The 19,512-nt window shown below is 34.5% G+C and overlaps 1 long non-coding RNA gene across 1 annotated transcript; it reads right to left on the bottom strand.

Moving 5' to 3' along the window:
* Positions 1-1,887: 1,887 nt before the first annotated feature.
* LOC126381272 (uncharacterized) lies at positions 1,888-2,912 on the bottom strand. Its single transcript, XR_007568760.1, has 3 exons — positions 2,722-2,912; positions 2,400-2,632; positions 1,888-2,108 (listed from the first exon to the last, which is right to left on the bottom strand). It is a non-coding gene; the product is annotated as an uncharacterized LOC126381272 (long non-coding RNA).
* Between the last annotated feature and the right edge of the window lie 16,600 nt (positions 2,913-19,512).

Here is a 19,512-nt window from a genome sequence, read left to right as displayed (position 1 = left end):
CGAAATCTATTTAATTCTTGGTCAAATTCTATTGTCGGTGAAAAAAAATCAAAATGGCGGAAAAACAAGATGGCCGCCATACAAATTTTTTAATTTTCCTGAAAATGCCTCGGGGGTAAAAATGATGTATAGGGGTGTAATTGGAACGTCAAGCTGAGTATGGAAAAACTGTTCGATCTTGAAAAACTGCTCCGCATCAGGGAGACACCCTATGGCCTGGTAAAACTATCGCACGTGGAACTTTTTAGTTTTCACGATACCTATTTAAATCTTGGTTAAATTTAGTTGCCGGTGAAAAAAAATCAAAATGGCGGAAAATCAAGATGGCCGCCATACAAAATTTTCGTTTTTCCTGAAAATGCCTCGGGGGTAAAAATTGTGTATGGGGTTGTAATCGGAACGTATTGTTGAGTATGAGAAAACTTCCAGATCTTGGAAAACTGCTCAGCATCAGGGAGACACCCTATGGCCTGGCGCAACTATCGCACCTGGAACGATTATTTTTTCACAGAACCTATTTAAATCTTGGTCAAATTCTATCGTGAATGAAAAAAAATCAAAATGGCGGAAAAACAAGATGGCCGCCATACAAAAAATTGTTTTTTTTTCAAAAAATGCCTCGGAGGTGAAAATAATATATAGGGGTATGATCGAAACGTCAAGATGATTAAGGAAATGCTACTCGATTTTCAAAAACTGCTCCGCATCAGGGAGACACCCTACTGCCTGGAAAAGCTATCACACCTGGAACTATTCTTTTTCTACAAGACCAATTTAAATCTTGGTCAAATTCAGTCGCTGGTGAAAAAAAAACGAAATTATTTTTATTTTAAGTTACACCTGTCATTTTCTTATCCGCCGAAAAGGAAAGGACGGATGATTGACAACTGTTAATTATAAAATTGGCATCTCGTTCATATGCAATTCTTTTGCCGTGTGCTGTTAACTTGAATTTTTTTGGGTTATTGGCCAATATAAAATTTTGGAAGGTTTTCTTTTTAATTTTCTGCCTAAAATTGACGTGTATTCCTAAAGTTTTTCGCGTTGTTTACCTGTCCCTTTCCTTTTCAGCTGAGAAGAAAATGACAGGTGTAACTTAGATGTTGAGTAGGTAGGTACTAGAAACAGCACCAGGAACATTATAGGTAATTTAAATGTTTTATAAGAAAACTAATGAGATATTTTTCAAACTATATTCCAAAAAAAATATAGATGCGCTGTCCAGATTTAACGTGATAAATACCTTTTTTCTTAATTATTGACAACATATAATTTGACGGCAGAGGTATGTATTGTTATATGGATCCGTAGACAGTATGGATCAGATATGTAGGTATAGAATAGTGTTGCTACCTAAACCACTGATTGTGAGATCCTATCAGTAGAAATGGCACTTAACGACATCATTAAAATCTATATAAAAGAAACAATTTTGTTTAAAAAAATAATAGATATATTTTTAGAAGTATGTTGTTTTATTATATAATTCAAAGTATGTCATAGGTAAGTAGGTGCAACTCATACTCATACAAAATATTTCTACAATTAATCAAATAGTTTAAATAAAATATCAACTTAATCAAGTACTCTCGGTCTCTGTGATCCAGAGTGGCTGACTGACGGGCTCACTATCCAGGGTTCGAACCCAGTTTGGACTTGTGATCCTTCAGATGGCATGTGAAGCGATTGGTCCCGGTTACTACTTACTTATGTAAATACATAGTTGTTACATAAAGCATGTCAGGGGACTTTGGTGGCTCAGTAATAACCCTATAACGGGCTTGATGAAGTTGGCTGTCCACCTCACAACCTACGTGATAGGAGATGATGAGATGTATGGTTACATTATTAGTAAGTAGGTATAGAAAAACAACAATAACATAAAAATACCCATATTTTTTTTATTTATTTAATGATATAATAATATAAAGTGATTAAGCTCATATGTAGTTTAACAACCAACATCTATGAACATAAATACCTACTAACTACATACAATACAATGGGAGACTTAACACAGCTTTACTGTTCACTAGATATTAATGCTTTTGATGTGAGCTCATCCTGCAAACAACCATCCATCTTTAATCCAAGCATCCATCAGGCATCTGAAAGCAAATATGAATGTTCTTAAAAATTTATTGTAGTTTGGTCGTCCCAATGGAGCCAATAAATATAAATTAGGCACCCCATACACATACAATAATATATTGCAGAATATACCTGATTGTAACAATATTATTTAATGTGTAAGGATGGAATTGAAACGTTGTCAACATTAAATTGAAATTAGAACAATGTTTAATCATAATTATTGGCTTATAACAATTATGATTCAAACACAAAACTTTTAAATGTCTCTTTCACAACATAAATTAAAATCCTTAATATTTTATTACCTGTCTCGGAGATATTTGTTTTTCTATATAATACCGCTTATCACTTTTTTCCATAAGCCTATGGCCTGTGATTTTGTCTTCTTGAGTGCTTGCCAAAGATATTCCACAACTTATACAGACACAATTGTTTCCAGCTCTCCGACTGGAACATTCTTCAAGAGACTTGTTATTGTTGCTTGCATCTCTTAGTACGAGTATGAGTTAGTATCACAAAGTCGATCAGCATCTAACACCTATAAATAATAAATAACTTTATAATTACAGTGTCATTTGATTGTATGTTACTTACATTACAATTTATCAATGCACATTATAGACAAACTTTTTATCATATCAGCTCTTTCCAAAACACATAATGGTTCTAGAAGTTTTTACAGTAGAATGTCGACACAAAAACGGGGAAGTAGGGCTCGATTCGATGAACTTATAAGCTATAAATTCTAACAAAATAGAAAATAAGTAGCACAGGAAAATATCAAGAGAATTTCAGTAACGAGACCAAAAATATTTTTTTTTTGTTTTGGTTTTCCCCGAAGGGTACAGCAAAGGCAACTATGCCCATACAGCCATGTCTTACGTATTTTTTTTTATGATTAATGAAATGATGAAAGGTGATGATGATGAAACCTAAGCCCCCACCCTCGGAGTAGACTCCTACTTCGAACCCCAAACGAATTAACTCAAAAGTCCGCATAAACTTTCGAGTTAGGAAGCGGCTTCCTGGCACGAAGCGAAAATAAGCAGATACACTTTGTTTATTGAATACTCCGATATAATAACACTGTCGCGAATGTCTTCCGACTGTCTTAATGCGATCATTAACCACAAAACACCACTTCGTATTAATTATATAGATTATTCAATGAAGAAAGCAACTGTCCCGTTCCCGTTCCCGCCAAACAGCCATAATATAAATAATAATTGAATAATAACTATTCTTGACTTATTGTTCTTTAAATTCGCCTTATACATAAGGCAGGCAAAGATCAGAAGACCATACAGCCTTTACTTTAGTAATTTAATATTCGAAAATCACGATCAAAATAGGCCTAAGCCTTGTCTTCATATAAAATAAATATCCAATTTAGGCCAGTGCCTACCTACTACACTACGTTTATTTTTTTTGATTATTTTGTTCATAGAGGAAACATAACCCATACAGCCAAATATACTACGTTAAATTTGTTATAAAAAAAACAATAAATATTCTAATTTTTTCAAATCAGTAGGCAATGGAATCCACAGGTTACGCTAAGGTATTATGCCACATAGCCTCATTTTCTATTAAAATGTCGCGGTCTCACATAGGGGGATTCTAATTTCCTGGGGCCATAAACTCAAATTACTAACCAGTTTTCTTTGCGCCATCGCCCATGGATACACAGCGCTATCTATGTTTTTTTTGGAGAACGTAGTCTGGAATGTCCATCATTGTGATACAAATTAACTTAACGTCCGCATAAACTTTTGAGTTATGAAGCGGTTTCTTGACACGAAGCCAAAATAGATAGTACCACTTTGTTTATTGAATATTTATTTATACTTATTATAATATATTATATTTTTTTCCGATATAATAACACTAAAGCGAATGTTTTTCGATTACTACTTCGCTTTATATTAAATATTTAGATTATTCAATAAAGAAAACAACTTTCCCGTCAAAAACCATGGAAAAATTAATGAGAATAGGTACTCAATATTCGTTGCTTATTTCAAAAAGTTAAATGGTACTGAAGTGACAAAAACAATTATTATTAGATTTTATATTGCTTATTTATTAATTCCATCGACATCTATGCGACCAAGTGAAGTAAATAAGTACCTCAATATTTTTCGATATTGGCTGTTTGAATCTGCTTTGCCAGAATTAAAAAAAAAAAAGTAAACTCAGTACCCAAACCGTTGCGTTGGCGCGAAAAAGTGACAAGACAAGCGTTTTTTCACTTGTATTTCAAGATTTCCCGAGGTAAGTCGATTTTGTTATTAATAATTTAACAATTATTTATAAATATTTAGGTATATAATACGGTACTAATCTTTAGAATCGTAAAAAAGTTAGCCATATAAACATAATTATTATAATTGTAAGGTCTAACTTTCTGTACTGATTTTCTCTTTTTCACATAATGAAAGTGAAAACATTAAAAGGTAAGTACCTACCTACTTAAAAGCTATAATTCGTATTTTATTGTCTATTAGATAAACACAAATAGTACAGTAGTGGTTTGTTTACAGATGAAGCGTTCAAGCGTTGAGATTCCATCGTGCTCTGCAATGCTTCGCCGTCGCGTCGACGACGAGACTGCTGCAACCTGCATCGGTGCCGGTAAGTATTTAGATTTTAACGAGCTTAATACCTAATGCACTTTTTTATTTTTATGTTAAATCCATTTTATGAAACAATCGATTGATTTTATGATGATTATAATGTCTAATAAAATAGAAGCTTGACATCAGCCATGGAAAAACTTTACTTAATAACAGGCATTAGGTACCTACCTACATAAATCAATTGCATTGCCCTTATGCTGTGACTAGAATAGGCGATAGTTAATTGCTATTAATATTTTTTTAGAATATTTAATGAAGTAGGTTGGTAGGTATATGAAGTAAATTAGTTAACCTATGATAAATTTAGATGGAGATCATAACACTATAGATAAAATAATAATAAGATTGAATCCTTTTTTAATTATAACAATCCGAGTGTGATTCTGGTTTGACATGTTATAGCACAACAGTAACAAAACTCATTAGATGACCTGTAATAAGTAGGTCTGTAACAAATTATAATACACACAAAAGTTGTCCTATGACCGTAGTATTATTACTTATTCTATGCTATAGCAGCCACTCTCTTAATATTCTGTGTGAAAAGTTAAACCTTTCTCTAATATCAACTACCTAAATACCTATGTCTGTTTTATGTGTAGAAGAAGTGGTGTATTTTATCCAAAGTGACAAGTTACTACAGATAGTTAAATACAACAGTAACCAATCTTATAATAATATTATAAGATATTAAAATATCTAAGAATTATAGAAATAAGTAATTAGGTAACAAAATTATTATAAAGTTACCTACTTAATTATATAACACAGCTATTTATACTAACAAAATTATATCAAACAAGTTATTTAGTAAGTAGATAGGGATATTGAAGCTTTGGTCTATTTAGTTAATCTGAAAAAAAATAATTGATTGCTATTATAATAACATTTGTCTACAAGATTTTTTTTTAAATTACTGACAAGGAGTGTATGTATGTTTGTCTATATTTTGAATTTGGTTAGGGATATGGTATGTATCTTGAGGACCATGTGGTGGGGACTGAAGGAAACTAATTCCATTTTTAACAGACTTCAAAAAAAAGGTTATCAATTTCACCCATATTGTATATCGTAATGTGTGCCAAATTTTCCATATTATGCCTGTATGTTTGTCCATGCATTTCTTAGAAACAACAAATCGTATTGCAATAATGTTTGTTTATGGGATTAAGTATCGTCCAACATAGGAAATAATGCAAGTTTCATCAAAATTGGTTTAGAAATTTACAACTTATGGTTGAAAAACAGTTAATACTTAGGAATTTTGTGTTTCGACTATACTAATAGGGGCTTAGAGTTTAAGTAAGTATGATTACTAATGGTTTGAGCGTAAATTAAAGACAATTGGAAAACGGTCAAGGGTGTGTCGGACACTACATACATTTGGAAAACGATCAAGGGTGTGTCGGACACTACATACATTAAACAAATTATAAGACATGTTATATTCCAGTGTTTTGTTGACGAAGGTCACTGGCCTGGCGTGGCCTGGTCACTGGCGTATTAATATTATTTATTTTTTTTTTTTTGTTTATTAATTTATAGCTGTCTAAAGTTATGGAAAACGCCGAATACAATGAGTGTATACAAAAATACCATACCTCCACAATCCTGTATAAAATACAGTAAAAATATAATGTAGGTATAATATACTACGTTATTATACTATATTATTATTTGTATACATATGTACCTAAGATTCCGTTCACAGAAAAGATTAGGGAAAATTCTGTGTATGTAAGTATGTATACGTATCATACGTAGATACACGTCGAGCGAGACAGACCATTCTAACGTAGTATTATTCTTTATTTGATGCCTATAGCTTAAGTGATGTTCAACTCAATCGTCTTATATCTAGATACTTGAATTTCGCCATCAGCATTTTCTTTTACTAATCTTTTCTGTGGACGAAACCTTAGGAGCACGAGTCCAAATCGCAATTGCTTGGTTAGACAAACATACATACTTCACCTATATTAGTCTGAAATAATCTCACACTATGATGCAACAAGATCAAAAGAACAAAAAAATTAAATCTTCGAAATATTCCGTCACTAGAGTGCTGCATTGCGTACATACAAAATATCTCGCCTATTTTCTATTGGGGTAGGCAGAGAACAGACTGTATAATCCTTTATTTAAGTAAGGGTTACTTAAAGTCAAGTGCAGTGTAATAAATCGACATGTCTTCTAAATATTTTATAACGAGGGTTTGCGTTGCGTTACATCAATTGACTTCAATGTTTGTATACCGGTACGGCACCCTCTCGGTGTCTATCCGAATATGAATGAGAGTGGTCTTAAAGTCAGTTTATTAGGTACCTGAATTAAATATTTATGTTACAATGATGTAATTAATTGCTTAATATTTTATTAAAACTGTCAGTCAAAAGGTTACTTATGAGAACGTTGAGAAGTATAAGTGGGATAACTTTGAATGATAAAATAGTGTGATAAGGGACTGTTGTGAAAGAAAATGTAGTGAAGAGAATTGACAAAACGTAGTGGTAGAAGCGAAGTGGTGTGTCAGGATCGTAGTAAGTGGAATTGCGTGGCCGATCCCAACGGAAAATAGGCGTAATCTTAAGTATGTATTTTTTCGAGAAAGTTGCTTAGCTATTTTCTATATTGTAAAGTCTCGTATTTTTGTCACTTCAGCCACAGCTACGATGGCAATGTTGCCGACTTAATTCATCGACCTTTGTTCAACCACAAAGTGTGCTCTACATGACTGTCGCGACTGAAATGATGCTCGGCGGCGGCTTTGTGCGGCACGAGCTGGTGGCACTGTGTGCAAGTGCTTAAACGAATGCCATTTTAACTACTTATTAAAAAAATCAAGACAACAATTAAAAATTACTTAGTTTTATTGATCCGATTGAAAATGTATTTAAGTATGCGTAGTTTATTATTATTTTAATATTAGGTAGGTAACTTAAAACTCATATAATAATTATTGCATTCCCTGAATTATTTATTTTTTATTAAAAACTAGATTGTTGGAGAATGATAATATTGATAATTGATATTTTAAGTACCTACGTAGGGTAAACTGACTAATTATTAGCACCTTAAATGATTGGTACGGTTTAATCATTTTTCGGCACCGTAAGTTCAAATTTTAATGTTCACACTATGGTTACGGCGCTTAAAGTGGTTTGTAAAAAAAATGTTTATTATCTAGAACCATATTATTTTTTGGATAGCACGGAATATATTAAAATATTCTTTATTTTTTCCTAATAAAGTCAGGAGGGGAGTCAATAAAAGAGTGTTTTACCTTATCTATTAAATAAATTAATATCTAACATTTCCTGATTCCTTAGGTCTAACACACCAAGGCTCCGATATGTATGAAGGTAACAATTCGCAATGTACGGTTATCTCAGCATGCGCTTCAATTTATTCTGTTTTCCATAATCGCGCATCTTTCACTACTGCCGAAATTGATAAAATTTTAAAAATGGGGGATGCACTTTACATGCAGTTAAAATATTTACTTCAGAGGGGTGTCAGTTATTTTATGCCAGATGAATTACCCAATGAGCTTCGCGTCGGGAGTAACGTCGTAAATATAGTTAGCATGGAGGACAACTGGATCATTTCTAATACGTATCCTACAACTCCCGCGAATAAAGACGTAGGTTTATTAACGTTAAAGAATATTTTGGACAACAGAGTATTTTTTAATACTAATGACTATACTGTTGATTCAGAATTTGCTTATAATGTAAACAATTCAAATCACAACGACAGTACGGATAGCATATTGTTTACGGGTCAGGGTTATACTTTTAGTTTTTGGCGTTTTAATGGTGAATATTATTTCTTTAACAGCCATGCGGTTAACAGCAAAAACATTAACATAGGAAGGGGTAAACCAGAGGACGGTCCTTACGTAGCACGTTTATTTAAATGTCATTCAACCGAAGCGCTAGCAAAACTTTTACTCGCGAATGAAATTTACGACGGATCCGAATACTCATTAACTCGATTAAGAGTATTAAATGACGACCTTATGTGGCAAAATGAAACCCAGGTTAGTTCCGAAACGTCACAGTCCATTTTAATAGATTTAATATCATCACCATTACATGTGAATCAAACTTTAGATTCTATTTTGATAAACTATCAGTCAACACTGACCCCGATTAAAACCTCTGTGCAAAATTTAGATAGTAAATTGAAAGTTGATACAAATCCTGTAGATGTTTATGACACTACAAATGATTTGAAATTGTCAATTTTAAAACCAGTTGTTCTATTAGAAAGAATTGGTAATCAAGCCGAAAACCAATGCGTTAAAAATAAAGGCGGCCGACCCAAAAAACAGAAACGCGGACCGAAACCGAATACAGAAAACGCGCATCGCGAAGCTGTAAGGAAATATACAACGAAAAACCCCGCTGTTAATCGCAAGGCAGTTCAACGGTATAACGAACGCAATCCAAACATTCACCGCGAGTCCGTTCAACGGTATAACGAACGCAATCCAGACGTTAACCGCGAGGCCGTTCAACGTTACAACGAGAACAACCCAGACGTTCATCGCGCGGCCGTTCAACGGTATAACGAACGCAATCCAGACGTTAACCGCGAAGCCGTTCAACGTTACAACGAGAACAACCCAGACGTTCATCGCGAGGCCGTCCAACGTTATAACGAGCTCCACCCCGAAATCATCAAAAAAGCAGCACGAAAATACACAGAGAATAGTCGTAACATAGAAACGCCGCTGAGATATTCAAAAAATTTAATAGGTGAAAAACAGGGACACGAACTTAATATTATTAGATTATATAATTTAAAAAATACGTCGCTACTGTCTGATAAGACATATAGATGTCCAAATTGTAATGCTCCATTGTTCGAAGAAGAGAAATCTCGTCGACAATGGTGTTGTCATTCAGGAGATTATAACGTTCAGAATTTTCTCCCATTAAACGAAGAATTTTATACAAATCCAGCTTTTTTAAATAGACCACGCGCTTACAATAATATTTTTGCATTTTCGGCATTAGGTGTTTCCCACGGTTACCATCATCCAGAAGGTATATCTTTTCTAAAAATTCAAGGACGTATTTACCACCGTATCTTTGATTTGTCTTACAATGAAAGTCCGAATAATATTAATTTTTACATAAATGACAGTAGCGAGAGAGAGAGTTTAGCTAGCGAATTAAGTTTAGATAAAACGGTAGTTCGAATGATTACAGGGTTCATGCACACAGTTAATCCATATATAAACTGTTTTAGAAGGTTAAGTTTAGAGGAATCATCAGAAGCTTTCTTGAAGTTCGAAAAAACTACTCGTGCGACTCACGGTAACATCCTCGGAGATCAACCTGTTGGTCAAGAAATTGCCGCAATTATTAGTACAGACCGCGAAGATTTTTCTCCACGCTGTATTGTAGTCAAAAAGATAGCAGACGGTAGGCCTCGAACAATAGATATAATGGATTCCTTATACGAGACTTTCCAGTATCCTCTCTTATATCCTCACGGAAATACTGGTTGGCATCCAGATATGAGAGATAATAAGGGCAATAAGCTTAATCAGGTTAAATATGTCCGTTGTTTACTTTTATCCGAATCGCGATTTAGCATATTTGGTCGTTTATCTGAAGAGTGGTTAGTCGATATGTTTTGTAGAATTTTAGAAGAACGCTTGCGGTTTTTGAAAAATAGCCAAACAAAACAACAAAACAGGCTAAGAGTAGCTCCACTCCAAGAATTAATTAATGACGAGTTTATTTTAGGAGAAGGTGGAGTAGAACCTGGTAAAATTTATTTACCTAGCTCATTCACAGGGGGTCCACGATACATGAAAAAGAAATACCTGGATGCTATAGCAATGGTAAACAGGTTAGGTCCACCATCATATTTTTTAACTTTAACATGTAACCCCAACTGGCCTGAAATAAAAAATTCAACATTATCAGGTCGATCAAAAGACCCCCTTACTTGTGCTCGAGTTTTCAACTTAAAACTCGGAGAGTTATTAAAAGATTTAAAATCGGGTAAATGGTTCGGAAAAATTGTTTATATAATGCATGTTATAGAGTTCCAAAAAAGAGGACTACCACATGCGCATATTGCTTTTAGAGTAGAAGGTGGTGGACCAGTAGAAAGTCTGGATATTGATAAGTTTGTTCGAGCTACCATACCCGATCCAGCACAAACTTTATTATACAAAGTTGTCATGGATCACATGATACACGGTCCATGCGGCCCTCCTTACCGAACTAATTTGCCGTGTTGGAATAGTGAGAAAAAAAACTGTTTAAAATATTTTCCAAAAAAAGAAACACCAGTCACCTTCAGTGACGATAGAGGTTTTATACATTTACGTCGCAATAGTAAAAATCAGGCGATTATTAAATATCGCGGCAGAGACGTAATAGTTAATGATTTGTGGGTCGTTCCTTATAATCCTGCTCTTCTCCTAAAATATGATGCTCACATAAATTTAGAAGTGTCCACACAGCGTGCTATAATTAAGTATTTATTTAAATATATGACAAAAGGACCTGATGAAGCCCGTATTGCCGTTGTTGATGAAGAACATCGTGAGGATGAAATCGAACAATATGTCACTAAGCGATATATTAGTTCTAGCGAAGCAGCGTGGCGTGTTCTCGAATTTGATATTGTAGCTAGGAACCCTACGGTAAAAATGTTAACAGTACATTTGCCCGATCAAAATTCGGTATTTTTTAAGCCTGGCCACGCGAACGAGGCAGTTAATAATGCAGGTTCAGATCTACTTGACTATTTCAGTAGGCCTTTAACTGAGGAGTTTGATCGGGTATCCTACTTAGACTTTTTTGAAAATTATAACATTCATGCGAAAGATCCTTGTTTAAAGACAGTTCAGGCGGTGCAAATGCAAAACGGCAAATTTCTTACGCGGAGAATGCGGGGTGAGCTCGTCGCGCGTCTATTTTGGGTCGCGCCGAACAGAGGTGAACAGTTCTTTTTAAGACTTCTTTTAAGTGTTTACCCTTGTCGTAGTTTCGCGGATTTACTTCAAATTGGAGGTCCAAATTGCACAACTTTTCAAGAAGCTGCCAAATTCGTAGGACTTGCGGACGACGCAGTCGAATATGAACGGGCTATGGAAGAAGCTTCCACTTTTTTAACCGGACCACGACTTCGTAGCTTTTTTGTAACGCTGGCTGTTAATGGTGCCTCAGTGGCGTCACTGTGGAACACGTATAAACGTCAATTGGCCGAAGATTTCCTTTACAGGGTGCCAGATGACGAAGAAAACGCGTTTAACATGTGCCTCATTCAAATAGATAGAATGCTACGCAGACACGGAACTTCGTTAATAGAACAAGGTTTGCCGGAAGTAGTTTATAGGTCAACAGAGTTGGATAGGGAACGCACTGAATATGATTTAGATAGTTTGAAATCATACGTAGAAGAGTGGTTGCCACAGTTATCTCCCGATCAACGTGCCGTATTCGATTACGTGGAAAAGCTTTGCGTTGATAGTGTTTACCGAGAATCCAACAACTGTGCGATTTTTATCGATGGTCCCGCCGGCACCGGGAAAACGCTTTTATTGAAGGTCATAACTGCATATATCCGCGGTAACCTTAAAGGTATAGTTTTAACCTGTGCATCGTCTGCAATTGCTGCTCAAAATTACACAAACGGAATGACGGCTCATTCCTTGTTTAGATTTCCTTTACATCTATTAGATGATAGCGGATACTGGAACATCTCAAATGGTACTCAAAGAGCTGAATTGATTTATAATTCTAATCTCATTGTGTATGATGAGGCGCCGATGGCTCATAAATACCTTATAAATTTATTAAATAGATCATTGCAGGATTTGATGAGGTCAGACAAAATTTTTGGTTCTAAAATAATTATTTTTGCAGGAGATTTTCGTCAAATTCCTCCAGTAGTCCCAGAAGCACGAACGAATTTTGATATATTAAACGCGTCACTAAAAACTTCACCTATTTGGAAACAATTGAAAAAATTTAGTTTGGTAACTTCACAGAGATGTAAGGATGACGCACAGTATGCAGATTTTCTTTTAAAACTGGGTTCAAATTTATTACCTACTCTTAGATTAGAAACAAATAATAATGATTTGCAATTAGTCCAACTTGAATCCATTGATTATGTTACTGAATTAGAAGATTTAATTGATTTTGTATTCCCAGAAGTTACTCTTACTGAGCCAGGCGTATGCTCCTTCAGAGCGATTCTATGCACCCGTAACGATGCAGTTAGAGAAATTAATGCCGTTATTTTAGACAAACTACCAGGAGAAGTATTACATTTTTATGCCATAGACAAAGTTTTAAGCGACAACGCTGATCAAGTATATTTTAGTCCCGAATTTTTACATACACTTCGACCACAAGGTGTTCCAGATTTCGACTTACAATTAAAATTAGAATGTGTTTGTGTAATCACGCGTAATCTTAGTTTCGCGGACGGCTTAGTAAATGGCACCAAAGTAATAGTCGTTGAAACATCTCCATATATTATTAAAGTTCGGAAACAAGGTGAACTAGGAGATTATTTGATCCCTCGAATTCTTTTTAAAGCGCCTATAGAACATAACAGCCCTTACGAGATGTGTCGCCGTCAATTCCCATTGCAGGTGTGTTATGCAATGACCATTCACAAGAGCCAGGGTCAAACGATTAGTCGCGTTGGGGTCGATCTTAGATCTGACATGTTTAGTCACGGTCAACTGTATGTAGCTTTAGGTCGCGTTCGCGAAAGACGTGACATAAAAGTACTACTACCCAGGCACCGAATCGAAAATGACCAACCTTTCTCGAATAACGTTATCATATCGGAACTTTTAAGTTTAACGTAACTTTATTAGGGTGGCACTTCTTGAAAAGACTGAACAGTTCATCTCTGTTATTAAGCTTATTGGGTTTTTTTAGATCGGTTAAATCATGTGCTGAAATTATCGTATATTGCGAATTATTTATTATTATTTATATTCATTCTATCTTGTTTTTTCTTCTTTTCGTATAATTTAACGATAAAACTGACTTTAACAAGCTTGCACTCGATTTGATGATGGTTACATTGAATTTCAAAGCTAGGTTTACCATTTTATTAGTCACAATCACTGAATTAAAATGTGTGTTAATCAATTGGCAATGTGTGCATGCCCTTCCCAGCCGTTAACGCTGTGGAAGCTCATCTTTAGGGGACGAGAGAACGGGCGTGAAATGAACTGGCAGGATGAACACTTGGCTGCGGGTGCGACCGGTGCATGGGAGTGAAGTGGAGCTGGCTGGAAGATGGAGGCAGGTATCACTCGATTGCTTTAGCTGAGTTCCACTCAGATCAAGTAAGCTGTCATATGGATGAATGTCGCAGGTTGGAATGATCCGGAGTAGAACTGTCGGTGTCGTTCCCATCGTCGTAGGCATTTTCGGTGGATTTTGTAAGTCGTTCAACAATGGTTGCGTGAGTTTTAGCTGTCAAGCTGCTATGCCGTGCTAGCCGATTCTTGCGATCTGGGATACAAGGGATGGACGTATCCTGTGGAATGATCGTGTCAGTGAAGGTTTGAATGTCGCTTAGGACTGGAAAGGAGGGAGTACGGAAACTGTAATCAGTATTCAGGATCTCGCTGTACATGGACAATGTTTAGTTTAGGTGTATTAAAGTGGTAATTGTTCGAAGTTATTTGAAAAGAATTCTGTTTCAGTGTTTAAGCGCTAAAACTGTTTGTTTTTTGTAAGCAAACGTATGATTTATTGATGTTCATTTTTTACTTTATAACGCTATACAAATGATTTTGTTACCAAATTTAAGTGCGTATATAAACAATAAATGAATACTAAAATATTTCGATGAAGACACCAATGATGTTTATTGATACATTTTTCTCCTAAGTGTTACTTTCTCAACTTAAAGCAATAAGTTATGCAGTAATTATACTTCTACGAGTATATTTAAACAAATCATCATTCAAAAGCATTTTACCCAATACCTTACTTACATTAAGTAAAATTTATCTTTGTCATTTTAGTCACTTATATTTTTATCATTCACTAAGCAGTAAGCAAAATATATTTACTAAAATAATAAAAAAAAATACGATATTCATGGTAAGTTGGATTAGCTATTTTATAACACAAACGACTTGATATTTTCATTCATTAATTCAGGAAAATAAATGTACAATGAAAAATAAGTTTTTATAACCGATTAAATTTGTGTAATGTGTAGTTTTACTCATCAATATAGTAAAAAAATTTAATTTGCATTAAAATTGTACTAAAGAATATTTTATACTAGCGTATATTAGTAACTTAGTTAGAATTAAGTAAACAAACAAAAAAAATATAAATATAAGGAACAAAAAAAAGGAAGGCCTTAAAATAATAAATATAAGGAAGAAAGAAAACTCCGGATCCGGATCTGTTTACTCATCATCAAGGAAACTTTAAGAAATAACATTACTTCAAATGTCTGCTCGAAGAAAGATTCAGAAACTTAAACAATTGCCAAGCTGGAAATCGATTAATGAGTACACATAAACGCTACATAGTAAAACTCGCGTGTCCTGTGATGGATACAGTATATTATACATTAGCATTCAATGGTGTATGAATCGTCATCGTCATTGTGTCAGCAAAGACGCATCATCAATTGCACAGATTTGTGGCTACAAATATATAAATGAAAAGTGTTATTTAGAACATTATTTATTGTGTTGTGCAATAAAATAGGTCAGTAATTACCTGTATCCGGCAGTGCGAACAATTTCATTCATAAACATGGGTAAATATGACGACTGTCAGATGGGCTAAACATGAAAAAAAGTCCTTAAACAAAATCCCATTGTTTCGCTATTGTGTTTGAAAATCTAAGCCACAGGAGGATATTAAGTACACCATGCTTTACCTTTAATGGCGTATGTGAAAATAATTAAGCCTATAATTAACAAAGAATGTTCTATACCATCCTAAGCAAGTTCAAAAACAAATTTGATCATGTTAATTTCTGGCCTCCCACAAGCGGGTCTCACCAGTATTGACAGAAGAATGATCACTCATCGATACAAAACATACATAAAGTAATTAATACATGTATACAGGCTAAATAAAGTGAAATTGCTAGAAAATACCTGCTACTTGGAAAAACAACAATTGGAGAAGAAAGCACTACCTAACAACGTGAAACTTTGATATTCAAATTTTCAAATAAAATATGGCTAAAACAAAAAAAATACTTAAAAATTGAAAGGTAAAAGAAAACACCATTAGTTAAAAAATAGAAAGCGAGTCATATTTTATATATTCTGGTAAAATTGTTTAGTTTTAAATGATACCAAATACACCAAATGTTATTAGAAATGAAAGTAACTGCAAATAGTTTAATTCATATGTGTACAGTCATAACCAACAAACTACCTACGTAATATTTTAAGATAATAGTTTTTTTAAAGTCTACATTCGTTATTTATTTACTTATAATGACGTAAATAACAAACAAATATGCTTGTTATTAATTTGCATACACCTACAGTAAATCCAACTTACCGTGAATATACATACAATAATATATAATATAATATACATAGTAAGTGCAGAATAAAAACTTAGGGATTACATGGTTTTATGTTTTCCAGTGGATCTGGTTAGAGCTATGTCACGCTAAATGGTGTTCTTTGCATTTCTTCTTACAATACTTTTCAATAGAACACTGTTTCGCATGAGACGGTTCCTCAAAAAACATAATATCGTGTATGAGCTAAACAAAAACTTAGATTTTATATGGTTTTATGTTTTCCAGTGGATCTGGTTAGAGCCATGTCATGCTAAATGGTGTTTTCTGTATTTCTTCTTGCAATACTTTTCAATAGAACACTGTTTCGCATGACACGGTTCCTCAAAAAACATAATATCGTGTATGAGCTAAACTAAAACTTAGGTTTTACATGGTTTTATGTTTTCCAGTGGATCTGGTTAGAGCTATGTCACGCTAAATGGTGTTCTTTGCATTTCTTCTTACAATACTTTTCAATAGAACACTGTTTCGCATGAGACGGTTCCTCAAAAAACATAATATCGTGTATGAGCTAAACAAAAACTTAGGTTTTATATGGTTTTATGTTTTCCAGTGGATCTGGTTAGAGCTATGTCACGCTAAATTGTGTTCTTTGCATTTCTTCTTACAATACTTTTCAATAGAACACTTTTTCGCATGAGACGGTTCCTCAAAAAACATAATATCGTGTACGAGCTAAACTAAAACTTAGGTTTTATATGGTTTTATGTTTTCCAGTGGATCTGGTTAGAGCTATGTCACGCTAAATGGTGTTTTTTGCATTTCTTCTTACAATACTTTTCAATAGAACACTGTTTCGCATGAGACGGTTCCTCAAAAAACATAATATCGTGTATGAGCTAAACTAAAACTTAGGGTTTTACATGGTTTTATGTTTTCCAGTGGATCTGGTTAGAGCTATGTCACGCTAAATGGTGTTCTTTGCATTTCTTCTTACAATACTTTTCAATAGAACACTGTTTCGCATGAGACGGTTCCTCAAAAAACATAATATCGTGTATGAGCTAAACAAAAACTTAGGTTTTATATGGTTTTATGTTTTCCAGTGGATCTGGTTAGAGCTATGTCACGCTAAAAATGGTGTTCTTTGCATTTCTTCTTACAATACTTTTCAATAGAACACTGTTTCGCATGAGACGGTTCCTCAAAAAACATAATATCGTGTATGAGCTAAACTAAAACTTAGGTTTTATACGGTTTTATGTTTTCCAGTGGATCTGGTTAGAGCTATGTCACGCTAAATGGTGTTTTTTGCATTTCTTCTTACAGTACTTTTCAATAGAACACTGTTTCGCATGAGACGGTTCCTCAAAAAACATAATATCGTGTATGAGCTAAACTAAAACTTAGGTTTTATATGGTTTTATGTTTTCCAGTGGATCTGGTTAGAGCTATGTCACGCTAAATGGTGTTCTTTGCATTTCTTCTTAGAATATTTTTCAATAGAACACTGTTTCGCATGAGACGGTTCCTCAAAAAACATAATATCGTGTATGAGCTAAACAAAAACTTAGGTTTTATATGGTTTTATGTTTTCCAGTGGATCTGGTTAGAGCTATGTCACGCTAAATGGTGTTCTTTGCATTTCTTCTTAGAATATTTTTCAATAGAACACTGTTTCGCATGAGACGGTTCCTCAAAAAACATAATATCGTGTATGAGCTAAACAAAAACTTAGGTTTTATATGGTTTTATGTTTTCCAGTGGATCTGGTTAGAGCTATGTCACGCTAAATTGTGTTCTTTGCATTTCTTCTTACAATACTTTTCAATAGAACACTGTTTCGCATGAGACGGTTCCTCAAAAAACATAATATCGTGTATGAGCTAAACTAAAACTTAGGTTTTTACATGGTTTTATGTTTTCCAGTGGATCTGGTTAGAGCTATGTCACGCTAAATGGTGTTCTTTGCATTTCTTCTTACAATACTTTTTAATAGAACACTGTTTCGCATGAGACGGTTCCTCAAAAAACATAATATCGTGTATGAGCTAAACAAAAACTTAGGGTTTTACATGGTTTTATGTTTTCCAGTGGATCTGGTTAGAGCTATGGCACGCTAAATTGTGTTCTTTGCATTTCTCCTTACAATACTTTTCAATAGAACACTGTTTCGCATGACACGGTTCCTCAAAAAACATAATATCGTGTATGAGCTAAACTAAAACTTAGGTTTTATATTGTTTTATGTTTTCCAGTGGATCTGGTTAGAGCCATGTCACGCTAAATAGCATTCTTGTCATTTCTTCTTTCCATCCTTTATATTATATTAAATAATATTTCATACGGTATTATTTCGTTCTTTAATTTAATGTGTTTTTAGTGCTTCTGAATGTGATTTTGTTTTAAATACTTAGCTTATTAGCATTCATCAGTATCCAAGAATTCATCATACCACTGCTAATCAATAAACAAACAACGGTCTTAGCGTTTAAATACCGAAAAAACACCTGCCTGTTCATTTATTACTTGTTTCATTAAACAGGAATTTGCATATCGATCGTTTTCAATTAACTTCGAACAGTTACAACTACACGTAAACTGAGCATGTAGTCTATTTACAGCAAGATCGTGACCGCTGACTGCAGCTCTCCTTCTCCCTCCATTTCACTCCCAACCGACATTTTCACCTTTGCTGATATGATTACTCCACAGGATACCTCCATCCCCTGCATACCTGGTCGCTAGATTCGGCTGGCACGTCATATCGGTTTGACAGCCAACTCACGTAACTATTGTTGATCGACCCACAGTCCACTGAAGTGCCTACGATGAAGGGAACAACATGGACAGTTCTACTCCGAATTACTCCAACCCATGCGATGTTCATCCATGCGACAACCCACCTGATCTGAGTGGAACTTAACTGAAGCAAGAGAGTGATGCCTAATTCCATCTGCCAACTAGCTCCACTTCTCTCCCGTGCACCAGTCGCACCCACACCGACGTGTTCATCTTGCCAGTTTTCCTCACACCCGTCCACTTGTCTCTTGAAGATTGGCGTCCACAACACCAACGGTTGGTTAGGTCATGCAAGCATTGTTACAATTGATAAAAACACATATTTTCATTTAGTGAATGTGATAACCTGTACTAATAATTTGGTCAACTTAGCGATGATAACTCAATGTAAGTATTAACAAACTCGGTACGTGTTTGTTATTGTCAATAATATCTTTAAATTATACAACTCGCTTATGTT

This window comes from Pectinophora gossypiella, unplaced genomic scaffold (genome assembly GCF_024362695.1).
Source record: "Pectinophora gossypiella unplaced genomic scaffold, ilPecGoss1.1 Pgos_42, whole genome shotgun sequence".
NCBI lineage: Eukaryota > Metazoa > Arthropoda > Insecta > Lepidoptera > Gelechiidae > Pectinophora > Pectinophora gossypiella.
This window is presented reverse-complemented; position numbering and strand designations above follow the sequence as displayed.